Source organism: Stegostoma tigrinum, chromosome 5 (assembly GCF_030684315.1).
Source record: "Stegostoma tigrinum isolate sSteTig4 chromosome 5, sSteTig4.hap1, whole genome shotgun sequence".
Taxonomy (NCBI): domain Eukaryota; kingdom Metazoa; phylum Chordata; class Chondrichthyes; order Orectolobiformes; family Stegostomatidae; genus Stegostoma; species Stegostoma tigrinum.
In genome coordinates, this window is record NC_081358.1 from 48,577,028 (window position 1) to 48,602,201 (window position 25,174).

Below are 25,174 nucleotides of genomic sequence, written 5' to 3' on the forward strand. Positions count from 1 at the left end.
GCCGCCTTCGCCTCCACACTTTCTTCTTTAACCGGGAGCCTAACCCTCCCTCCACTGACCCCTTCACCCGCCTCCAACACAAGTCCTCCTCCGGGACACCACCCCCAGGCCTCCTACCCTCCCTCGATCTCTTCATCTCCAACTGCCATCGAGATATTAACCGCCTCAACTTCTCCACCCCTCTCACCCACTCCAACCTCTCCCCTGCAGAACGGGCAGCACTCAGCTCCAACCCCAACCTCACCATCAAACCCGCAGATAAGGGAGGCGCAGTGGTAGTATGGTGCACTGACCTCTACATTGCCGAGGCCAAATGCCAACTCTCCAACACCTCCTCCTACCGTCGCCTTGATCATGACCTCACCCCCGAGCACCAAACCATCATCTCCAATACCATCCATGACCTCATCACCTCAGGGGACCTCCCACCCACAGCCTCCAACCTTATTATTCTCCAACACCACACGGCCCATTTCTATCTCCCTCCCAAAATCCACAAACCTGCCTGCCCTGGCCGGCCCATTGTCTCTGCCTGTTCCTGCCCACCGAACTCATCTCCACCTATCGGGACTCCATTTTCTCCCCTTTGGTCCAGGAGCTCCCCACCTACATCCGTGGAACCACCCACAACCTCCACCTCCTCCAGGACTTACAATTCCCTGGCCCCCAACACCTCATTTTCACCATGGATGTCCAGTCCCTATACACCTGTATTCCTCATGCATAGAACATAGAACATAGAACATTACAGCACAGTACTGGCCCTTCAGCCCTCGATGTTGTGCTGACCTGTCATACCAATCTGAAGCCCATCAAACCTACACTATTCTATGTACGCCCATATGCTTATCCAATGATGACTTAAATGTACCTAAAGTTGGCGAATCTACTGCCGTTGCAGGCAAAGCATTCCATTCCCTTACTACCCTCTGAGTAATGAAACTACCTCTGACATCTGTCCTATATCTTTCACCCCTCAATTTAAAGCTATGCCCCCTCGTGCTCACCGTCACCATCCTAGGAAAAAGACTCTCCCTATCCACCCTATCTAACCCACTGATTATTTTATTTGTTTCAATTAAGTCATCTCTCAACCTTCTTCTCTCTAATGAAAACAGCCTCAAGTCCCTCAGCCTTTCCTCGTATGACCTTCCGTCCATACCAGGCAACATCCTAGTAAATCTCCTCTGCACCCTTCCCAAAGCTTCCACATCCTTCTTATAATGCGGTGACCAGAACTGTACACAATACTCCAAGTGCGGCCGCACCAGAGTTTTGTACAGCTGCAGCATAACCTCTTGGTTCCGGAACTCGATCCCTCTATTAATAAATGCTATAACAATGTATGCCATCTTAACAGCCCTGTTAACCTGGGTGGCAACTTTCAAGGATCTGTGTACATGGACACCGAGATCTCTCTGCTCATCTACACTACTAAGAATCTTACCATTATCCCAGTACTTTGCCTTCCGGTTACTCCTACCAAAGATAGCCTCAAGGCCCTCCGCTTCTTCCTGTCCCGCAGACCCGATCAATCCCCCTCCACCGACACCCTCATCCGTCGAGCCGAACTCGTCCTCACCCTCAACAACTTCTCTTTTGATTCCACCCACTTCCTACAGACAAAAGAAGTGGCCATGGGCACCCACATGGGCCCAAGCTATGCCTGCCTCTTTGTAGGTTACGTGGAACAGCCTCTCTTCCGCACCTACACAGGCCCCAAACCCCGCCTCTTCCTCCGTTACATTGATGACTGCATCAGTGTCACCTCTTGCTCCCCAGAGGAGCTCGAACAGTTCATCCACTTCACCAACACCTTCCATCCCAACCTCAAGTTCACCTGGGCCATCTCCAACACATCCCTCACCTTCCTGGACCTCTCAGTCTCCATCTCAGGTAACCAGCTAGAAACTGATGTCCATTTCAAGCCCACCGACTCCCACAGCTACCTAGAATACACCTCCTCCCACCCACCCTCCTGCAAAAATTCCATCCCCTATTCCCAATTACTCTGCCTCCGCCGCATCTGCTCCCAGGATGAGGCATTCCACTCCCGCACATCCCAGATATCCAAGCCCTTCAAGGACTGCAACTTTCCCCCCGCCTTGGTCGAGAAAGCCCTTGACCACGTCTCCCGCATTTCCCACAACACATCCCTCACACCCCGCCCCCGCCACCACCGCACCAAGAGGATCTCCCTCGTTCTCAAACACCATCCCACCAACCTCCGGATACAACGCATCATCCTCCAAAACTTCCACCATCTACAATCCGACTCCACCACCCAAGCCATTTTTCCATCCCCACCCTTGTCTGCCTTCTGGAGAGACCACTCTCTCCGCGACTCCCTTGTTCGCTCCACACTCCCCTCCAACCCCACCACACCCGGCACCTTCCCCTGCAACCGCAGCATGTGCTACACTTGCCCCCACACCTCCTCCCTCACCCCCATCCCAGGCCCCAAGATGACTTTCCATATTAAGCAGAGGTTCACCTGTACATCTGCCAATGTGGTATACTGTATCCATTGTACCCAGTGTGGCTTCCTCTACATTGGGGAAACCAAGCGGAGGCTTGGGGACCGCTTTGCAGAACACCTCCGCTCGGTTCGCAACAAACAACTGCACCTCCCAGTCGCGAACCATTTCAACTCCCCCTCCCATTCTTTACACGACATGACCATAATGGGCCTCCTGCAGTGCCACAATGATGCCACCCAAAGGTTGCAGGAACAGCAACTCATATTCCTCTTGGGAACCCTGCAGCCCAATGGTATCAATGTGGACTTCACAAGCTTCAAAATCTCCCCTTCCCCCACCGCATCCCAAAACCAGCCCAGTTCGTCCCCTCCCCCCACTGCATCCCAAAACCAGCCCAGCCTGTCTCTGCCTCCCTAACCTGTTCTTTCTCTCACCCATCCCTTCCTCCCACCTCAAGCCGCACCTCCATTTCCTACCTGCTAACCTCACCCCACCTCCTTGACCTGCCCGTCTTCCCTGGGCTGACCTATCCCCTCCCTACCTCTCCACCTATATTCTCCTCTCCACCTATCTTCTTTTCTCTCCATCTTTGGTCCGCCTCCCCCTCTCTCCCTATTTATTCCAGAACCCTCACCCCATCCCCCTCTCTGAAGAAGGGTCTAGGCCCGAAATGTCAGCTTTTGTGCTCCTGAGATGCTGCTTGGCCTGCTGTGTTCATCCAGCCTCACACTTTATTATCTCACATTTTAAAATATTGCTTTTTCATCAGAACCTGAAGATGTTAATGGTTCAATAGTTGTTAAGTTAGTTCAAGGCCAGGAAAGAAGGAAGAAAGCACAAAAGGAGAAGTTTGGAATTGAATTGATTCAATGACAAAATAAATAACAGATCAAAACATTGATGGGTGGTCATAAGCCAAGAGAACAATGAAAGGATCGGCCTTTCGAAAGGACAGACTGGTGGGCAGAGGGGGTGGGGTGGCCCTGTTGGTGAGGAATGATATTCATTCCCTTGCGAGGGGGGACACAGAATCAGGAAATGTGGAGTCAGTATGGATGGAGCTGAGAAATCCTAAGGGTAGAAAGACCCAAATGGGAGTTATCTACAGGCCCCCAAATAGTACTCAGGATGTAGGGTGCAAGTTGAATCAAGAGTTGAAATTGGCCGGTCGCAAAGGTATTACTACAGTTGTTATGGGAGATTTCAACATGCGGGTAGACTGGGAGAATCAGGATGCTACTGGACCCCAAGAAAGGCAGTTTGTGGAGTGTCTCAGAGATGGATTCTTAGAACAGCTGGTACTGGAGCCTACCAGGGAGGAGGCAATTCTGGATCTGGTGTTGTGCAACAAACCGGATTTGATCAGGGACCTCAAAGTAAAAGAGCCATTAGGAGGTAGTGACCATAATATGATAAGTTTTTTAATCTGCAGTTTGAGAGGGAGAAGGGAGAATCGGAAGTGTCAGTATTGCAGTTGAATAAAGGGAACTATGGAGCTATGAGGGAGGAGCTGGCCAAAGTTCAATGGTACAATACCCGAGCAGGGATGGCAGTGGAACAACAACGGCAGGTATTTCTGAATATAATGCAGAAGGTGCAGAATCAGTTCATTCCAAAGAGGAAGAAAGATCCTAAGGGGAGGTGGGGGCAGCCGTGGCTGACGAGGGAAGTTAAGGACTGTACAAAGATAAAAGAGAAGAGGCATAACATAGCAAAGATAAGCGGGAAGCCGGAGGACTGGGAAGCTTTTAAAGAGCAATGGCGGATAACTAAAATGGCAATACGCAGAGAAAAAATGAGATATGAAGGAAAACTGGCTAAAAATATAAAGGAGGATAGTAAAAGCTTTTTTTAGGTATGGAAAAGATTTTTTAGGAAAAGAGAAAAAATGGTTAAGACTAAAATTGGGCCCTTGAAGTTAGAAACGGGTGAATTTATTGTGGGGAACAAGGAAATGACAGAAGAGTTGAATAGGTACTTTGGATCTGTCTTCACTAGGGAAGTCACAAGCAATCTCCCAGATGCAATAGTGGCTGAAGGACCTCGGGTAATGGATGAACTGAAGGGTATTCATATTAGGCAGGAAATGGTGTTGGATAGACTGTTAGGTCAGAAGGCTGATAACTCCCCGGATGGTCTGCATCCCAGGGTACTTAAGGAGGTGGCTCTAGAAATCGTGGACGTGTTGGTAATTATTTTCCAAGGTTCTATAGATTCAGGATCAGTTCCTGCAGATTGGAGGGTGGCAAATGTTGTCCCACTTTTCAAGAAAGGAGAGGGAGAGAAAACAGGAAATTATAGACTGGTTAGCCTGATGTCAGTGGTGGGAAAGATGCTGGAGTCAATTATAAAAGATGAAATTACGACTCATTTGGATAGCAGTACCAGAATAGGTCAGAGTCAGCATGGATTTACAAAGGGGAAATCATGCTTGACTAATCTTCTAGAATTTTTTGTGGATGTATCTATGAAGATGGATAAGGAAGAACTAGTGGATTTAGTGTACCTGGACTTTCAGAAAGCCTTTGATAAAGTCCCGCATAGGAGATTGGAGAACAAAATTAGGGCACATGATACTGGGGGCAAAATACTGAGTTGGATTGAAAATTGGCTGGCTGACTGGGTGCAAAGAGTAGTGATAAACGGGTCGCTTTTGGAATGGCAGGCAGTGACCAGTGGGTTACCACAAGGTTCGGTGCTGGGACCGCAGCTGTTTATGATATATATTAATGATATAGACGAAGGCATTAAAAGTAATATTAGCAAATTTGCTGATGACACAAAGTTGGGTGGCAGTGTGAAATGTGAGGAGGATATTATGAGAATACAGGGTGACTTGGACAGGCTAGGTGAGTGGACGGATGCATGGCAGATGCAGTTTAATGTGGATAAATGTGTGGTTATACACTTTGGTGGCAAGAACAGGAAGGCAGATTACTAACTCAATGGAGTCATTTTGGTAAAGGGGAAGCACAACGAGATTTAGGTGTTCTTGTACATCAGTGAATGGAAGCAAGCATGCAGGTACAGCAGGCAGCAAAGAAAGCTAACAGCATGCTGGCCTTCATAACAAGAGGAATTGAGTACAGGAGCAAAGAGGTCCTTCTGCAGCTGTGCAGGGCCCTGTGAGACCACACCTAGAGTATTGTGTGCAGTTTTGGTCTCCAAATTTGAGGAAGGACATTCTTGCTATTGAGGGAGTGCAGTGTAGGTTCATGAGGTCAATTCCCGGAATGGCGGGACTGTCATACGTTGAAAGATTGCAGCGACTGGGCTTGTATACACTTGAGTTTAGAAGGATGAGAGAGGATCTGATTGAGACATATAAGATTATTAAGGGATTGGACGCTCTGGAGGCAGGAAGCATGTTTCCGCTGATGGGCGAGTCTAGAACCAGAGGACACAATTTAAAAATAAGGAGCAGTCAAGGATGTGAATTTGCACGCTGAGCTGGAAGGTTAGTTTTCAGCCGTCTCACCACCTTTCTAGGTCACATCATCAGTGAGCCTCCGACGAAGCGCTGGTGTTATGTCCCGCTTTCTACTTATCTGGTTAGGTTTTCTTGGGTTGGTGATGTCATTTCCTGCGTTGGTGATGTCATTTCCTGTGCTTTTTCTCAGAGGATGGTAGATTGGCTCCAAATCAATGTGTTTGTTGATGGAGTGCCGGTTGGAATGCCATGCTTCTAGGAATTCTCGTGCGTGTCTCTGTTTGGCTTGTCCTAGGATGGATGTGCTGTCCCAATCAAAGTGGTGTCCTTCCTCATCTGTGTGTAAGGATACGAGTGATAGTGGGTCATGTCTTTTTGTGACTAGTTGATGTTCTTCTCAAAACTCGCAAGGGGTAGTCCATTTAGAACAGAGTTGAGGAAAAACTTCTTCACCCAGAGAGTGGTGGATATATCGAATGCTCTGTCCCAGAAGGCAGTGGAGGCCAACTCTCTGGATACTTTCAAGAAAGAGATAGATAGAGCTCTTAAAGATAGTGGAATCAAGGATTATGGAGATAAGGCAGGAACAGGATACTGATTGTGGATGATCAGCCATGATCATAATGAATGGTGGTGCTGGCTCGAAGGGCCATTCAGGACCTATTGTCTATTGTCTATTGTCCATTGTCACATTGTGTAAATGCCAAAAGTGCTTAATGCTTATTGGCCTTCTGCAATAACTATAAGGAGGCAATATAATTACATATAAGCATGTTTAGAGTTAATGTACCAGTACCGGCCAGTCTCTTTTGGTAATATTTACTTTTACAGATGTTTTTATTCATCATGCCATCATCAAAATATCTATTAACAAAACCATTTGCCGGAATGTTGGTGCCTTATCCTTTTATTGCCACTTACTCGCTTAGAACACAGAACATCGCACATAGAACAGCACAGCACAAGAATGGGCCCTTCAGCCCAAAATGTGATGATGAACATGACGCCAAATTAAACTAATCACTTCTACCTGGCCTTGGTCCATATGCCTCCATTTCTTGCATATTCATGTGCTTATCTAAAAGTGCCTTAACAGCCCCTATCCTTTCTGCCTCCACCATCACCCTCGGCGGCATGCTCCACATTCCTACGTGTCAAAAACCTGCCGTTCCCATCACCTTTGAACATTCCCCCTCTCACCTTTAATGCATGGCCTCTTGCATTAGATGTTTCAACTCTGGGAAACAGACTCTGACCGTCAACCCTATCTAGGCATCTCATAATTTTATAGATTTTATTGGGTCTTCCTCAGCCTTCAATGCTCCAGAGAAAACAACCCAAGTTTTTCTATCCTCTCTTTTTAGCTCAGACCCTCTAATCCAGGCAGCACTCTAGTAAACATCTTCTGCACCCTCTCCGAAGTCTCCACATCCTTCCTGTAATGTGGCAACCAGAATTGAATGCAATACTCTTAAGTGTGGCCTAATCAAAGTCTTATACAGCTGCATCATGACATCCTGAATCTTGTACTCAATTCTTCGACCATGAAGTTGAGCATGTCATATGCCTTCTTTATCAGTCCATCTACATGGCTACTTTCAGGGAGTGATAGATTTGAACCCCAAGATCCCTCTGTGGATCAATACTGTTCAGGGTCCTGCCATTAACTGCATACTTTTTCTTAACATTTGATCTCCCAAAGGGCAGTACCTCACACTTAGCCGGATTAAACTCCATCTGGCATTTCTCCACCCATATCTGCAACTGATCTATATCTCATTGTATCCTTAGACAACCTAATACATTATCTATAACTCCACCAATCTGTAAATTTATTGCATTATCCATCTACATTTTCACCAAAGTCATTTACCTTTTAGCACAAATAGCAGAGGCCCCAGTACAGATGCCTGCGGAGCACCACTGGCCATGGAGCTCCAGCTAGAAATATACCCTTCCACCACTATCCTCTGCCTTTTATGGGCAAGCCAGTTATGAATCCATACGGCCAAGCCACAGTGGATCCCATGCATCTTAATCTTCTGGACGAACCTACAGTGAGGGACCTTGTCAAAAGCTCTACTAAAATCCATGTAGATAACATTCACTGTTCTACCAGCATCGATCACCTTAGTCGCCTCCTCAAAAAGTTTAATCAAGTTAGTAAGACATGATCTTCCCCACACAAAGCCATGCTAACTGTCCATAATTAGGCCATGCTTTTCCAAATGTGCGTAAATCCTACCCCTAAGAATTCTCTCCAACAGCTCCCTAACCACTGGTGTGAAACTCGCCGACCTATTGTTCCCTGGACTATCCCTATTTCCTTTCTTGAACAGAGGAACAACATTAGCTACTCGCCAGTCCTCTGAGACCTCTCCACTGGCAAGCGAGGATACAAAGATCTTGATTGAAACCCCAATAATTCCCTGTCTTGCCACTCTCAATAACCTGATGTAATACCATCAAGCCCTGGGGACTTCTCAATCTTAAGGCTCTTCAACAGACCCAGCACCACTTCTTTCTTGATCTCAAAATGCCCCAGCATATTAGCATGCTCCGCACCAAATCTCACTATCCTCCATATCCTTCATGTGGATGAATACCAAGACAAAATGTGCATTTAGAATCTTGCCTACATCCTCTGCCTCCAAGCACAAGTTCTCTCCTTTATCCTTGAGTGGTTCTACCTTCTCCCTAGTTATCTTTTTGCTTTTAATATATGGATAGTATCTCTTTAATCCTACTTGTCAAGGTCCTTTCATGGCCCCTTTTTGCTTTCCTAATTCCTTGCTTGAATTCTTTCCTGCTTTCTTTATGTTCTTCTTTATGTCTGATTTTAGCTTCCTAAACTTTCTGTAAGTGACCCCAAAAATATTCCATAGTTTGGCATTAAATGGCCCTATGATCTTCATCTAGTACAGACCTACTATTCTTGGCCTTTTCATTGAAGTAATGATTGTTCTTATCGTGATGTAGCAAGACCTTAAAGTAGATCAAAATTGCAAAACCAGGGAAAAGTTAGAGATGGAGTATTCTAATAACCTGTCACAGAACTATAGCCTTATCAGAATTGGTTAACATTTCAGCTCAACAGCAGGTCTTTTTATAAGAGATAATGGGAACTGCAGATGCTGGAGATTCCAAGATAATAAAATGTGAGGCTGGATGAACACAGCAGGCCAAGCAGCATCTCAGGAGCACAAAAGCTGACGTTTCGGGCCTAGACCCTTCATCAGAGCTCTGATGAAGGGTCTAGGCCCGAAACGTCAGCTTTTGTGCTCCTGAGATGCTGCTTGGCCTGCTGTGTTCATCCAGCCTCACATTTTATTATCTTGGTCTTTTTATAAGGTTTATTTCCTTCAGGAATATATTGAAGTGACCACACACTTCATTCAACAGTATTGAATTTGACAAGCCAAATCATTCCCTCTTCACTTTTGCAGAAGGTAATTTTTGGGATCGTATATGAACACCTCTTTCATTCACATTGTCAACTTTCACTGATGTACTGGTCACTTGTTTTAACATTTTCTAACTCTTACAGTTACGTGGCTTTGCACTTGCTGAGCACAATAAAGTCAGGCTAATGAAACTGGGATGCATCACAAGGGGCCTAAAGGACTGGCATCAATAGTAGATGTGCTGTTCTATTGCCCACTGCGGATGGCACTCATTAAGGAGTATGATGTTCTTAAAGCCACAAGAGTCCCGTTAACTGTCATCAGGTTCAGCATCGTCTGCCTTTGTTAAAGTGTTTATGAAAATGACTTCTTTCTTTTGTGGTGTTCTGAACAGATTTTGCATCATGAAACAAGCCTGCAGTTGGACACATTTAAGTGCCAATTCCCATATGTCAGTGACTATTTCCCACCCTCTTTTGGTTGATAATTTTCCCATACAATTGCACTCCATCTGGTACAGAAACAATGAAAGTGCTGTTCGGGAGGGAATTCCGGGTTTATATTATTATTCCTTTAATAGTTCAGGCTAGGATTTGAAACAAATAAGGTTATTAAAGAGCTTGGCAGGGTAAATTCTGAGACAATGTTTCCCTTTGTCTTGGTTAACAGGGTAGAACCTCAACATAAATTGTTAGGGTTCAGGTCAATTTAAGACCGAGTGGAGGATGAATTTCTTCTCTCAGAGTTGTGAGTTTTTGGACCTCCTTGCCACAGATAGTTGTGGTGACAGAGTCCTAGCATATAGTTACAGCTGATAGATTCTTAATCAGTAGAGGAATCAAGGATTATGGAAAAAATATAGGAAAATGGTCATGAGAAATGTCAGATTAGCCATGATTCTATTGAATGGTAGGGCTGGCATGGGGGATCGAACAGCCTACTCCTGTTTCTACTTCATATGGTCTTATGATCTTAGATGAGTACATGATGGGATGAAGATGAACAGGCTTTGTTGACATTGTCACATTACTCTGCCCAGCTGGATTCCTTTTCAGTTCCTTCATCAGAACTAAATATTTAGCAAATCACAGAACAGGTAGCCCAGCTTCACTGTCTCTGCCCAAGATGGATTTCACCTCCAAATTATGCCTCTTTATTTCAGTACTATTTTCTGAAAAAAAACACATCCGTGGTATTCCTTTCGATTGATTTGGTGTACTGCTGTCAGTATAATGTTGCACCTTTTTCCCTCAAGAAACGTCCTTTCGTTGCTGCCAACTCACAGCTAGTGGTCCTGCTTTGAGAATGGCTCAGTTTAGGCTGAGTTGTATTCCTGTGTAAACTGAGACCTGGCAAAGTGTTTGAATTCAGGCTGTCTGCTACGATTATAGACAACTCACTGAATATTCTGAGCTTTACTTATTTTCTTTTGGCTGCAGGGAATAAAGACACAAGATATAAATGGGAAGAGCTGGAATATAACATGGCACCAAGTGATTACAACATTAGTAACAAGAAGCAATTTATCTTGTTTTCTTTCTTTGTGTTTGCACTGCATGTAATTAAAGCCTTCCAAAGTTTTGATACCTTGAGGGCAGCACTGCTGGCTAAAACAAAAGTGTAACTTGGCTTGCAACTGGAAAGTAACTGTTTCAAATCCCTTGGCTATTGAGTACCCAGACTCATTTTCCATGGTTCAATGGGTTGCTGAACTTCTGTCGGATGGTGTAAAATGAGTTATAGAATGATAATAAAATGTGAGGCTGGATGAACACAGCAGGCCAAGCAGCATCTCAGGAGCACAAAAGCTGACGTTTCGGGCCTAGACCCTTCATCAGAGCTCTGATGAAGGGTCTAGGCCCGAAACGTCAGCTTTTGTGCTCCTGAGATGCTGCTTGGCCTGCTGTGTTCATCCAGCCTCACATTTTATTATCTTGGAATCTCCAGCATCTGCAGTTCCCATTATCTCTTATAGAATGATAAGGTGTCTTGGTGAAGAGAAGGGAGCAATGATATGTGCTGAACCACCCTTGTCAAGCTGTACCACCACCTGATCAGCCATGTACTACCACTAACCTTCAAGATGCCCATCATCCTTGAGCTTCCAATTTTCATTATTGGAAAGCAGTTTACAGTCTGTCGTGAGGAAACATTTGGGGAGAGTTTGAAGGATGACAATAAGAAGATTTCTTCATATTTCTGAGGAGTCAATGCTTTATTCAAGGAATACAAGTAATTTTATCATTTCGAGGCTCAGAAATGCGAGCCCTCAATTTATCTTCAGATGTGAAGATATCTTAAAAAGCAGTGGGAACGCTGACGTTCCCGCTCTCTCTTCCAGTTCTTCAGCTTCTTGATTTATTTTGAATCAATCATAATAGATTTAGTATCACTGATATTTAACATTTGTGGCTTATGGCCAACTGGCAGTGCTATGCAGGCAGTTACTTGGAACATGTCAGCAGTATCTTTGAAGAGAGGAGGCTCATTAATGTTTTCCATGCTGACCCAGCCTTTTTAGCCTATAAAAATACAAAAGGCATATGCAATAATGCAGAGATAATGGGAACTGCGGATGCTGGAGAATCCAAGATAACAAGGTTTGGGGCTGGATGAACACAGCAGGCCAAGCAGCATCTTAGGACGACAAAAGTTGACATTTCGGGCCTAGGGTCTAGGCCCGAAACATCAACTTTTGTGCTCCTAAGATGCTGCTTGGCCTATTGTGTTCATCCAGCCCCACACTTTGTTATCTATGCAATAATGCAATCAGAAAAACCACAGGAATTATTCTAAATGAGGAGGGAGATGACATACATTTGTGTACACTTGATCTCATGACAAATCCAGGAATTGAGAATCTACTGAAGCAACAGATCACCTCATTCAAACTGAAAATAAAACAGTGAATGGCTTTTAAAACAGAACTGTGGAAATAGCAGCAAGTAAACACACACACAGACACACACTGAGAAAAGCAGATTGAATCATTGAATCATCAGGAATTTTTGTAAGTCGAAACCAGGAGATGAATAAATGACAGCAGTGACATTAGCGTGAGAAAACTAGGAGGCTTTGTGATAAACATCAAAGGAATTAAAGCTATTGATGAAATGCAGAGAGCATATGAATAGCTGAGGGGCTGGGAGTTATGAAATAGCCTGAATTTAGAGTTAGAACAACAAATTGAGTGCATGCATGGCAGACAGCAAGGCTGTTTGTTCAAATCTTGGTCACTCCCCTTCCCTTTCAGGGAGTTGTGAACTGAGGAGAAAAAAGGACAACATATTCCAAGACTCCTCCAAAACAGTCTCTATTCCTCATCATGGTCTTGAAAGTTGTAACATTAAACGCTTACCTCACTCAACAAATTGGAGGATTGTTACCTACTGTTTGTGGATTCCTGAACTGATGGTTCGAAATTCTGACAGGCCATCTCCTTGCCAAATCTTTAGAAGTGTCATCCATACACCTTGAAATGAAAAAAAAACTCACATTGCTCCAGTGATAGTCAGGCTGAAAAGGTATCACAAAAATCTGGTGAAGTGGATTCTTCCACAACGCTCAGGAAATGCATGTGGACCAATTCTACACTACAAAAACATAAGCCACAGTTAGGGTCCAAATTTATTCAAGTCAGTATTATACACAGAGTACATATCATAGAAAGAAATTACAAAGGGAAAATATTGACGAGTAATCTGAAATGAAAAAAGAAATTGATGGAAATACTTAAAAGCAACCAACACCCACGAAGAAAGAAATGTGGCCCTGCAGCAACATCTCTGGTTACACTCTGTGGCCAGTGACTGCAAGCACCCTCTGTCTGCTGCCATTGGCATGCAACATGTACCAGTCTCACTGGATCATCATGCTACACGTGCAATCCACTTGCAGCACTCTTCCACATTTTAAGGCTGCACTTTGGAGTGCTCCAGTGCCTCTCATAGCATTGCTGTGATGAAGGGTACTTAGGACACAGAATAGGCACCCATCTCACGGACAAGTGAGCATCTCAGGGTTGCCGCTTACTCTAGGTGGACTCTTAACTTTGCACCTACCTGGATGGTCACAGTATCTTGGCCTTTTCTTGCCCTTTTATATTTGCTCCCTCTACAAGAGATGGAAGGTGTACAATACTCAGAGATAGTATGAACGGCCAATGCTGGAGAATCTGAGATAAGAAGGTTTAGAGCTGGAGGAGCAGGGAACCTAACGCTTCGAGTCCAGACCCTTCTTCAGAAAATACTTCTGTCTTGCCTTGCTGTTCAATATAAACAGAAAGCCCAACAACTTGTTATGCTTGTTAGCACTTATCAGTCAAGAGAGTACAAGAATTAGCTCTACTGTCATGTGAGTGCAGTGAGAATTTACAAGTCACTTCTTATGGAGCCATCTGAGGTACCAAGGCACCTAGGTACAGATTCTTATGCACAATTTTTAGGGAAAAAAATAGAAAAATTAATAAATAGAAGTTCCAACAATAAATTAAAAAGATAGAGAAATAAGAGTTCAGCATAACAGTCCTTCCAACACAGACCGCGCTGGGCTTACCTCGAGACCAGGACATTAAGTCCACATTGAGGCTGGGAATTTGTGTCCGTGCTGAGGCTGTGATTCTGCACTGGCTTTCACCCCAGATATCACTGAGGCGGCCCACAGATGGGAGGTAAAAAGAAAAAGAAAAAAGAAAGGAAAACATGAAAAGAGAGAGAAAAAAGTGAAAGGAAACAGACAGAGCGTACAAGCTCTGGCTCAGGAGTCCTTCTCTGCTGCCATCTTGGTCCAACAGCTTACACAGCAAATACACTGCTCAGAGATCAGCCAATCACTTGTCACAAAGTCAAAGGGGAAGTTTTCTGACAAAGCCATGGGATCGCCAACATTCAATGGGGGGATGCAAGTGTTCCCATACAGTCAGTCAAGGGCCATGGGCACAGTCAGTCCGCTGCCTGGGGGAGGGGGGTGGCATCACTGGAGTGAGAAACTGAATGCTGGGAACGCCGCCAGTGTCTTAGCTGTTTCAGTTCTACTGTGCGCTGTTTACTCCTGAAATGAGACACACGGAAGGATTGAGTGAGATGAGAGTGACTGGCCCAGCAATTAGTGCTGGTGCTGGTGGGAGAAAAAACATGAGTTATCTCATGTGAGTGGCTGAGTAGAGTGCCTAGAGGGCACACAGGGTTAACAGCGTGAGGGAACTGGGTAGTTGAAAGTGAACGAGGGAAAGTGTTGCATGCAACAGTGAGAGTGGTAGAAAATGAGTCTTGGTGGGAGGTGGTGCGTAGCAGAGATGGAGTGAGTGTGAGGTAACAGGTAGTGGCACTTACCCAGGTAAAGCAGTGAAGGTCATTGGCCTTCTTGTCGAATACATGCGTGCACACTGATCTAGGTGGCAAACTTGGACCTGGTTGGCAGGGTCTGGTGCCAATGCCTGTCCTTGGGATTGTTGACCACCTGCTACACCACACCATCCATAACAGGATCTCCAGGCCCCTGTCTGCCAAACATTGCTCCAATTTCCCCTTAGCTGCCATGTCTGGGAGCAAATATCACAAACTTTGCAGGGTAGCTCAGAACTGACAGGGCTTGACTGGGGACATGACTGTTTTTTAAAGATGGCACTAACACCAGAAGTCCTAGGATATCCCAGCGATGGTAAATACTACTGATGTGTGGGGGAGTCAGCTCGGCATTGAAAGCAAAAGCGCTGCTGTAGGAAACTGAAAGGCAGTCAATGAGCCATAAAACAGAAAGAACTGCAGATGCTGTAAATCAGAAACAAAAATAGAGATTCCTGGAAAAGCTCAGATGGTCTGGCAGCATCCATGAAGAGAAATCAGAGTTACCGTTTCAGGGCCAGTGACCCTTCCTCAGAACTGATGGTAACTAGGAAAATTACATTAGACTAGATTCCCTACAGTGTGGAAACTGGGCCTTTGGCCCAACAAGTCCACACCGTCCCTAGGGGGATCCCACTCAGACCTATCCCCCTATAACCCATCTAATCTACACACCCTGAACACTATGGGCAATTTTGCATAGCCAATCCACCTAACCGGCACATCTTTGGACTGTGGGAGGAAACCGGAGCACCCGGAAGAAACTCACACAGAGATGGGGAGAATATGCAAACTCCACACAGATAGTCGCCTGAGGCTCGAATCGAACCCAGGTCCCTGGTGCTGTGAGGCTGCAGTGCAAACCACTGAGCCACCGTGCCACCCTAAATGTCAGATTATGTGCAGCAGGTGGGTGGAGGAGGGGTAAGGAGTAAATGATAATTGGGGATAGAGCCCAAAGAGGGAGGAGAAGAGTTGACAGACCAAGGAATGGATAACGATCTGGCTGGGAGAGTGAATAGCTGTTAATGGGGACTCTTAGTGAACAACAATAGGTAGTGTGTAATGGTCGGCTATGTGATAAGAAGGCCTGGAGTATACGGTGGGGGAATAGGACATGGGAGAGTTCAGGCCCCAAAATTATTGAACTCGATATTGAGTCCAGAGGTTTCAGGGTCCCCAAGCGGAAAATGAGGTGTTGTTCCTCCAGCTTGCACTGAGATTTGCTGGAACTGCAGCAAATTTGTGACAGAGATGTTGGGTAGGGGACAGGGTGGTGCATTAATGTGGCAGGCAACAGGTAACTCAGGGTCTTTTTTGCAAGCAGAACTTAGATGTTCTGTTAAATGGTAACCCAGTCTACATTTCATTTCCTTGATGTAGACGAGACCACATTATGAACAGCGAATGTGGTAAAGTAGATTGTGTAAAGTGCAGCTAAACTGCTTCTTCATCTGGAAGTATGTTTGTGCCTTTGGATACTGAGGAGGAAGCAGGTAAATTGGCAGGTGTTACACCTTCTGCAGTTGCAGGTCAAGGTGCCATGGGGCTGTGTTGGGAGTGAAGGAGGAGTGTCCCAGGCTGTACTGGAGGGAACAATCCCTGCAGAAGGTGGACAAGAGCGGGGAGGGGAATATGTGTCTGGTGGTGGCATCTTGCTTGAGGTGGCGGAAATGACAGCTGTTGATCTTCTGGATGCTGGTGAGATGGTAGCTAAGGACAAGGGAAACCCTATCACTGTTGCAGGAGGGAAGAGAAGGGGTCAGGGCAGAACTGCAGTAGATGGGTCAGACTCGGTTGAGGGCCCTGTCAACAACAGTATAATAGTTTGGAAGGATCCTCCAATTGAAGCCAGGCTTGAAAAATGGTACGAAAGAAAATATGTTAGATATAAGGATTCTGACCCTGATCAAGTCAGCTGGAAATTGCTAAATTTCATAACATCTCCCCCTGGGAGGCCATTTTCTTTCAAATGTTCAGGAAAGGACGTCTGGTACAATCTGACCAGTCAGAAGCCTTCAGCTTCCATTTCATGGTATTGGCATGATTTCTCACCTTCTTTCAAATCTGAATGTTTGAATGAGTATTTTTTCTTCAGGAAATGTTACAACCAAAAATGTAGAAGTATGTCTCTTGAATGTCTGTTCATTGATTGTTGTCTTCTCGTGTATGTCTTATTTTGCTCCTTTTTGCTTTCATTCCCCATTGCAGCACCTCTTTGTCCTGAACATGTTTTCAAGAGTTTGGGGTTTCCAAAAGCCTTGCAGTTTGATGTAAATATGGAACATGTCCTTTTGACTATGAACTTATGTGCTCATCCACAATTGTTCCATGTCTTCCTCTTTACCCACCTCAATCATGTTGCCCTTCCATTGATTTAAGAGACAGTTAGTCATTTAATTAGTTAATGATTTCAGTTGTCTACTTGTTACTTCATGTACTCCGGCAGTGCTGGCAGCCTACAATATTGGAAAACCAAAAGAACTGAAGATGTTGCAAATCAGGAACAAGAACTGAACTTGCTGGGAAAGCTCAGCAGGTCTAGCAGCATCTGTGAAGAGAAAAGATCAGAGTTAACATTTCAGGTCCGGTGACCCTTCCTCAGAACCCATCCACAAAGCTCTGAGGAAGGGTCACTGGACCTGAAACTTTAACTTTGATTTTTTCTTTGCCGATGCTGCTAGACCTGCTGAGCTTTCCCAGCAAGTTCTGTTCTTGTTCCTGATTTGCAACATCTTCAGTTCTTTTGGTTTTCCAATATTGTAGGCTGCTAGCACTGCTGGAGTACACGAAGTAACAATATTGGAAACTTTTCCTTCCCAGTTAGACCTTCTTGTACATCAGGGTGTGCAGAGTCCAAATGAGCTGATCTATCCCTCGCTCATTAGTTTCTTTAAATTTATGTTTAGAGTCATAGAGTTGTCTCGCACAGAAACATACCCTTCAGTCCAATTCGTCAACGCTTCCCAGATATTCTAAATAAATCTCGTTCCATTTGCCAGCATTTGGCCCATATCCCTTTACACTCTTCCTTTTCATGCACCCATAAAACATTTTTTAAATGGATTAATTGTATCAGCCTCTACCACTTCCTCTGGCAGCTCACTCCATACACACAGCACTCACAGTTTGGAACAGTTGTCCCTTTGATCTGTTTTATCTCTTTCCCCTTTCACATTAAACCTATTCTCTCCAGTTTTGGACTTCCTTATCCTGGGGAAAAGACTTTGGTAATTCACCTTACCCATGCCCCGCATGATTTTAGAAACCTCAAGAAGGTCATGTCTCAACCTCCAGTGTTCCAGGGAAAATAGCCCCCGTCTATTCAGCCTCTCACTATAGCTCAAAACTTTCAATCCCAGCAACATCCTTGTAAACCTTTTGTTTGCTGGATACATATGTTAATTTCTTTAGGAAGTTGTCAATAGGCTCACCTGATTTATAACTCAATAATTGAAGATCAATTTGGTGGTCAAATAGTTCTGAGGAAGGGTCACTGGACCCGAAACATTAACTCTATTTTCTCCTCCACTGATGCTGCCAGACCTGCTGAGCTTTTCCAGCAACTTTGTTTTTGTTGTTGGTGGTCAAATCATTTGCTTTTGGCTGGAGATGTGTGCTGAATTTCTCAGGAAATTTGTCTGTATTTTAATCGCCACCCTGACTGGTCTCTCAGCCATTAAATAAATCTAGAATTTCTCTCCTCTCTACAAAATGATGTTGCTGACTCCTTCTGTTCCACCAATGCCTTTTTAGAAAGATTTGAATCTTGTTCTGCAGTTCTGTTAAACTTTGCAAATGCTTCTAAGCCATCACCAGCCTTTCAATATACACTGGACTGAAGCTGAGAATTCATTGCTGCATAGGGGATCGTCTCATTTGTACAGTTCACTTGGTTTCTCCCTCTGTCCAATGTTAATTGTGGTTGTATTTTTCTCAAATAAAATCACCTTTAAACCAATTTAAATTGTTTGGGCTTTGCTCTCAGACACCTGCTGCTCAGCATTTCATCTTGTAGCTCCCAGAAGTTTAAAGAAATCATACTTTTAAACTCAAATGCTGGGCATTCATCAAATGTATTTCCCAGATGACACCAGGTGCTGCAGACTGACATATTGTTAGATTGATATCCTAACTATACTATAACAATGATAGATATGCCAGTTTTGAAGGTTGTGTATACATTTTTACTTGTAATTACACATATTCAAACATATAGTTTTAAATCATGTTGTAATAACATAATAATGTAACACCCTTGTGAATAATATGGGTTTCGAGAAAACTTGCATTTTAATATGTACAATAGTCCCTTCATAACTAAAGTACAAGTAGCAGGTATTCTGAAAGGGATAACTGGATTTTGTAGCAGACAGTTTAGTTAAACAAAATGCTCATGTGTCCTAATAATTTCCACAGGGAATGGAAAGCTAGGACCCAACAGGCAAACTGGAAGTTAGCTGTGAAGGTATCAGATTTCAACCTGACTCTGTGGCAGTTAGTTCAGAACAAATCCTGGTGTTGAAACTGATTTCTGAGAACTCGACAGAAGATGTGTTGCTCCATGTGTTATACAGTTGGAAACAACAGAGAGTTGAAGACAGGAAGAGCTGGGGAACTGTAGATTTATTAAGACACACTGCTGCTGTTTCAGTCTTTCCAGAGCCAACCAAATTAAGTGAAGCTATTAGAGGAGGGAATCTCAACCATTTGTACCAATTTTGTACCATCATAGAATCCCTACAGTGTGGAAGCAGACCATTTGGCCCATTGAGGCCCAACCCTCCAAAGAGCATGCCACCCACACTCACCCCCCAACTCATTCCAATAATCCTGCATTTCCCATGGCTAATCTAATCAGTCTGCACATCCCTGGATACTATGGGCAATTTAGCACAGCCAATCCACTCTAACCAGCACATTTTTGGACCGTGGGAGGAAACTGGAGCACCCGAAGGAAACTCATGCAGACACAGGGAGAATGTGCAAACTCTACACAGACAATCACCTGAGGATGGAATGTGAGGTAGCAGTATTAGTCACTGAGCCACTGTGCTGCCCCAGGAATGTTGTGACCTGACTAAGTGCAAGTTCATAAATGTGCACCTTGTCAGTGTTAATCATCACATGGGAGATTTAGATAAAATATAACTTCTGGTGAATGTGACTTAAATATCAGAAAAATCGACTTTGAAATGAGAAATCTTACATAACAGAGGCCAAGTTAAAAGTAGAGTGAGATTGCATTTTGTATCACATTTGTGTGTGTTGCAATATGAGTTCTTGTTCCTATGTGGGGCTTTTCTTTACTATATCAACAGTTTAAAAACTAAATTTATTAGAAATATCCTTCAACTGTTAGTTAATATTTGAATTATATTGGTTTGTCACAGTAAAAACATTAATAAAACATTAAAAATTAAAATATTATACCTTCTATAGTTTGTGGGTCTCTCATGACATGGAAAATAATAATCAATGGTGCTGCATTTCTTGTACTGACAGATTCTGACAACTGAAAAGAAGAGCTAGGTATTTCAAAACTCATTCCTTGTGTCTATTCACATCTGAAAACAAGGATAAACATTAATGATATTATTCTGTTTGAAAAAGAGCACAGTCTTTTTCAAACCAGTACTGCAATATTTTCAAAGTCAAGCACTAGTAAACTGTTCCCTAAGGGTGTCTACATTGATCAGTGCCATGGCCCAAGTTTTTGTCTGTGGAATTTCACTTCCCAATTGTCTGAGGTGCATCTTAGCCCCTGGGCAATATACAAATTCCTCAGAGACAAATGAATGAGCATAAGGGCACAGCTCTGTTTAAGGATTCCATGAGTACAGAGACTGCAACTGAGGATTTGAGAATACCTTAACTTATATTGATATTAAGTGTAAAGTAAATTATGAATCTGCTAGTTATTCAGCGTTTAGTCCAGCTTCAGTCATTGGGGAGATATGCGTGACCTGTTCTTTGGAATGTTCTTTTGCTCAAATTATGCAGCGAGGCATTCAGAGTGATTTAATAGCTAGTCTTACTCAACAAAAGGTTTCATACAATCCCAAGAAAGGCTGATAGCGATCTAGGAATGATACTAGGCTCAACTTAAACCAGACCTAGACATTAAAGATGCTAATCAGCAAGGCGGACAGGATGTTGACCTTTATTGCTAACTCAGGAGAATAATAATCTACAGATATCATTCTAAAGCATTCAATGTTCTAGTCAAGATACAACTTGTTTGTGGCTTGCCTCCTGGTCACTGAGGCACACGAGAAACTTGCAGAGGCAGAGAAGGGTAATGAGGCTGTTAGGGGATTGAGTTATTAGGAGTGGTTAGGAAATGTAGATGTTTCATTTTGTCAAGAGGTAATGGCAGGGGCACCTTGGAAACGTTTATACGATTCTATTCTTAAGCCAGACGTGAGGTAAAATCATCAAGGGAATGGAGGATCAAAATAATTAAAGTTCAATCCAGGGCTGATGCTAGAAAGCACGGCTTTTCACAAACGGTAATTACTGCTTGCGAAGTTGGAGGTTTGTGACAGAAATGGTGGTAAGGTTGGGGATGGCAAAAAACTGGGGAATCATTGAAGATCTATTTAGCTGCTGAAAAATAATGGAAATTTATGGTACAGCTTCTGGACAATCTGATCAACAAGTCTGTGCAAGTGCTTTTCCCCACATTAGTCATGAGATCTAATTCAATTTTCCTGCTCGCTCTCTTTTCCTTTCTTTCAATGATTATGTATTTCCTATTAAATGAAGTGATGTGCTTCAAAGAAAGTTTTAGATTTGAAAATAATATTGTTGCCAAGTTGGGTAGAGTACTTGTGGAATGGGAGGCAGGATGTTAGAAATTGATGTTTTTAATATGTTAGGTGGGAAAGCATTGTGTGGTCCCTTTAAAAGATCACATGCTTTTTCTGTCTGGATGTCTGTGAGCAGCAGCTTGAAAACTTGCAACTACACGGAGAGGGCCTGAATTGAAACATTTGTACCAAAAGGTCAAACAGTTAGCAAGCCAAGCAGCAGTTTTTTTACGAAGACAACAGGCTTTTGAATTCAGCCAATCAATTTGAACCACATACTTACATACCAAAACTATTAAAATTAAGTCTGATGGTTTTGACAACATACAATGAATCTAATGTAAGAAGTATTGATATGTCATTCGAGGTATAAAAAGAAGTGGGCAGTAGGACAATGACCCAAGAGCTAGCTGCCATCTGCCAGAGCTAACAGCCCACAGGTCTCAAGAGAGAATTGCTGGTTCTCATGGTCTCCTCTATGTCTTGGAGAAAACACCGTCTAAATCACAATAGTACTCACAGCACAACTAGTTAATATTCCTGACAGAAGAATCAACCGAGAAGGCACAGAACATTCCAGGAGACACGAAACATTGCTGCAATTTCGAGAGACTTTTTTTATATGACGGATTTGTATTTTTGGGAACAGCATACCATTAGAATCTTGCTTTATTCAGGAATAGTTAGTAGTTAGAAGGGATTTATTCAATTTGTTAATAGTTTAGTTAGTTTGATCACTGTTACAGTTCAATAAATAAATTGTTACTTGTTGATTTCAATGTGAGTGTCAAAGATTTATTATATTTAACCACTAGAGACCATAAGACCATAAGACCATAAGACATAGGAGTGGAAGTAAGGCCGTTTGGCCCATCAAGTCCACTCCGCCATTTAAATCATGGCTGATGGGCATTTCAACACCACTTCCCTGCACTCCCCCAGTGCCCTTGATTCCTTTTGAGGTCAAGAATTTGTCGATCTCTGCCTTGAAGGCATCCAACGTCCCGGCATCCACTGCACTCTGCGGCAATGAATTCCACAAGCCCACCACTCTCTGGCTGAAGAAATGTCGTCTCATTTCAGTTTTAAGTTTACCCCCTCTAATTTTAAGGCTGTGCCCATGGGTCCTAGTCTCCCTGCCTAACGGAAACAACTTCCTAGCGTCCACCCCTTCTAAACCATACATTAGCTTGTAAGTTTCTGTTAGATCTCCCCTCAACCTTCTAAACTCTAATGAGTACAATCCTAGGATCCTTAGCCGTACATCACACGTTAAACCTACCATTCCAGGGATCATCCGTGTGAATCTCCGCTGGACATGCTCCAGGGCTAGTATGTCCTTCCTGAGGTGTGGGGCCCAAAATTGGACACAATATTCTAAATGGGGCCTAACTAGAGCCCTATAAAGCCTCAGAAGCACATCGTTGCTTTTATATTCCAACCCTCTTGAGATAAACGACAACATTACATTCGCTTTCTTAATTACAGACTCTACCTGCAAGTTAACCCTTAGAGAATCCTGGACCAACACTCCCAGATCCCTTTGCACTTTTGATTTGCAAATTTTCTCACCGTTTAAAAAATAGTCCATGCCTGTATTCTTTTGTCCAAAGTGCAAAACCTCACATTTACTCACATTGAATTTCAATTAGAGGTTGTTGAAAAGCAGATTACACCACTTTTCACATTCCTTTTACAGATTATGAGGAGAGGTGCCTCTCTTTGGGTGTTTCGGTTTTAGTTCTCAGAGGCTGGTCAACCTTCACTTTATAACAGATTGGGGACTCATGTCCAGGATTTGGACAGATTTCCCTAGATTTGAACAGATTTAGGGTATGAAAGGTCCAAGCAGATTTAAACAGACTTGAGGACTAATGTCCTAGATCTTAAACTTGTGAGAATTCGAAAATCTGTTCAATTTCGATTGCTTGTTTTTAAATCAAAAGTGGAGAAATGGCTCTTAACTTTGCAAAAGCAATGCGGTGGATGGAAGATGCTTCTAAATTTGCCAAGAAAATTTAGAAGTACAGAAAAAGGTGACACTGTTAGATTTAGCAGATAGGCCAAAATTGGGTTCAACGAGGGATAATAAGAAAGCTGAATTTATAACAGAGTTAGCCAAGCATTTAGGCATATCAAAGGAACAGCCAAGTGCAGTTAGAAGAAAATAAATTGGAAATGAGAAGGTAAACTTAAAAGGCTGGAGTTAGAAGACAAAGAAAGGGAAAGAAGAGTCTGAGCTGAAGAAAAAGAAACGATAACCATGGCAGAAGAGAAAGAAAGGGAATGAATGTTTGAGTTGGAAAAGATGAAGTTGGAACTTGACACAAAACGACTTCAAATGACTGGAGTAAAAGTGCAAGGTAGAAGTGATGATGAGCAAACTAATCATAACCAACAACCTGGTAGGGATATATATAAATATGTCTAAGCATTGCCAAATTTGATGAAAAAGATGCAGAAATGTTTTTTTTTCCATTTCCTTTGAGAAATTGGCTAATCAGATGAACTGGCCAGAGGCTGTGTGGGAGACTGTGTGAGACTGTACGATAATTTAGACCAAGTTGGTAGGCAGAGCTAGTGAGGCGTTTGCAGCACTGTCAGAGGAGATGTCAGGAGAACACGAAGAAGTGAAAAAGGCTATTTTGAGTGCCTACAAATTGGTACCAGAGGCATTTGGATAACGGTGCAGAAATGCAAGAAAGGAACCAGGTCAGACGTATATTCAGCTTGAAAGAATTAAATAGAGCAACTTCGATAGTTGTCTGAGAGCGTGAAAAATAGAAAAAGACATATGAGGCTCTTTGAGATATTATTCTGCTGGAGGAGTTTTAAAACGCATTTCCAGAAATGATACAAACTCATGTGGAGGAACAGAAAGTTAAATCAGTGAGAAGAGCTGCAGAGATGGCAGATGAGGATGCATGAGTGCATAAATCGAAGTCTAGCTTCCGACAACAATTTTATTCCATGAGGCTTAGGAATGGGAAAGAGGGAGACCTTTCAAGGAAAACAAAAAGTAGATCACACTGGGAACAGCTTGCGACATGTGAAAAAAGAAACCCCAGAGGGTGGGAAAAAGGTGAAAGACCGCAAGTGATCTCACTACATCTCTCCGATGAAAGGTCTAGGCCCGAAACGTCAGCTTTTGTGCTCCTGAGATGCTGCTGGGCCTGCTGTGTTCATCCAGCCTCACACTTTGTTATCTTGGATTCTCCAGCATCTGCAGTTCCCATTATCACTCACTACGATAATGTTGGACGCACAAAGTCACAGTGTTGGTGGATTAAGAAACGCACTGGGAAAAGGGATGAGGTAAAAGAGGCTAAACCAGTGGTATTTGTTGAGGTAGTGAAGGAAATCCCAAGGGAAGTTGAGGAGCTGCAGGAGAGTGCACAGCCTAGTCATGGGCTAGAAAGTAAGATAGTACCTGATATTTTCAAAGCCTTCACCTGTTTGGGTAAGGTTTACTCAAATAGAGTGGGGGAGTAAGTAAAGAAGTTAAAATATTGAGAGATATGGGAGCTGATAAGTCTCTAACAGTAAGAAATGAAAATATTTGCACTCCTTCCGAAATATTATCGGAGAGGGTGGTAACCTATGGAATAAATAGAGAGAGGTGTCGTCTCCGCCTGTATAAGAAATGGCCAGAAAGTCCACTCAAGACTGGGAAAGTGATTGTGGGAGTGATGGGAAAAGATGGCTG

General features: G+C 43.5%; 1 long non-coding RNA gene across 1 annotated transcript in view; it reads right to left on the bottom strand.

The window, feature by feature from the left end:
* The window catches only part of LOC125451488 (uncharacterized), a 206,693-nt gene that overhangs the window by 25,079 nt on the left and 156,440 nt on the right, over positions 1-25,174 (bottom strand). The window contains exons 3-4 of the long non-coding RNA XR_009445746.1: positions 13,376-13,578; positions 12,705-12,786 (exon numbers count right to left, since the gene is read on the bottom strand). This is a non-coding gene — a long non-coding RNA (uncharacterized LOC125451488). The remainder of the gene's footprint in view (positions 1-12,704; positions 12,787-13,375; positions 13,579-25,174) is intronic.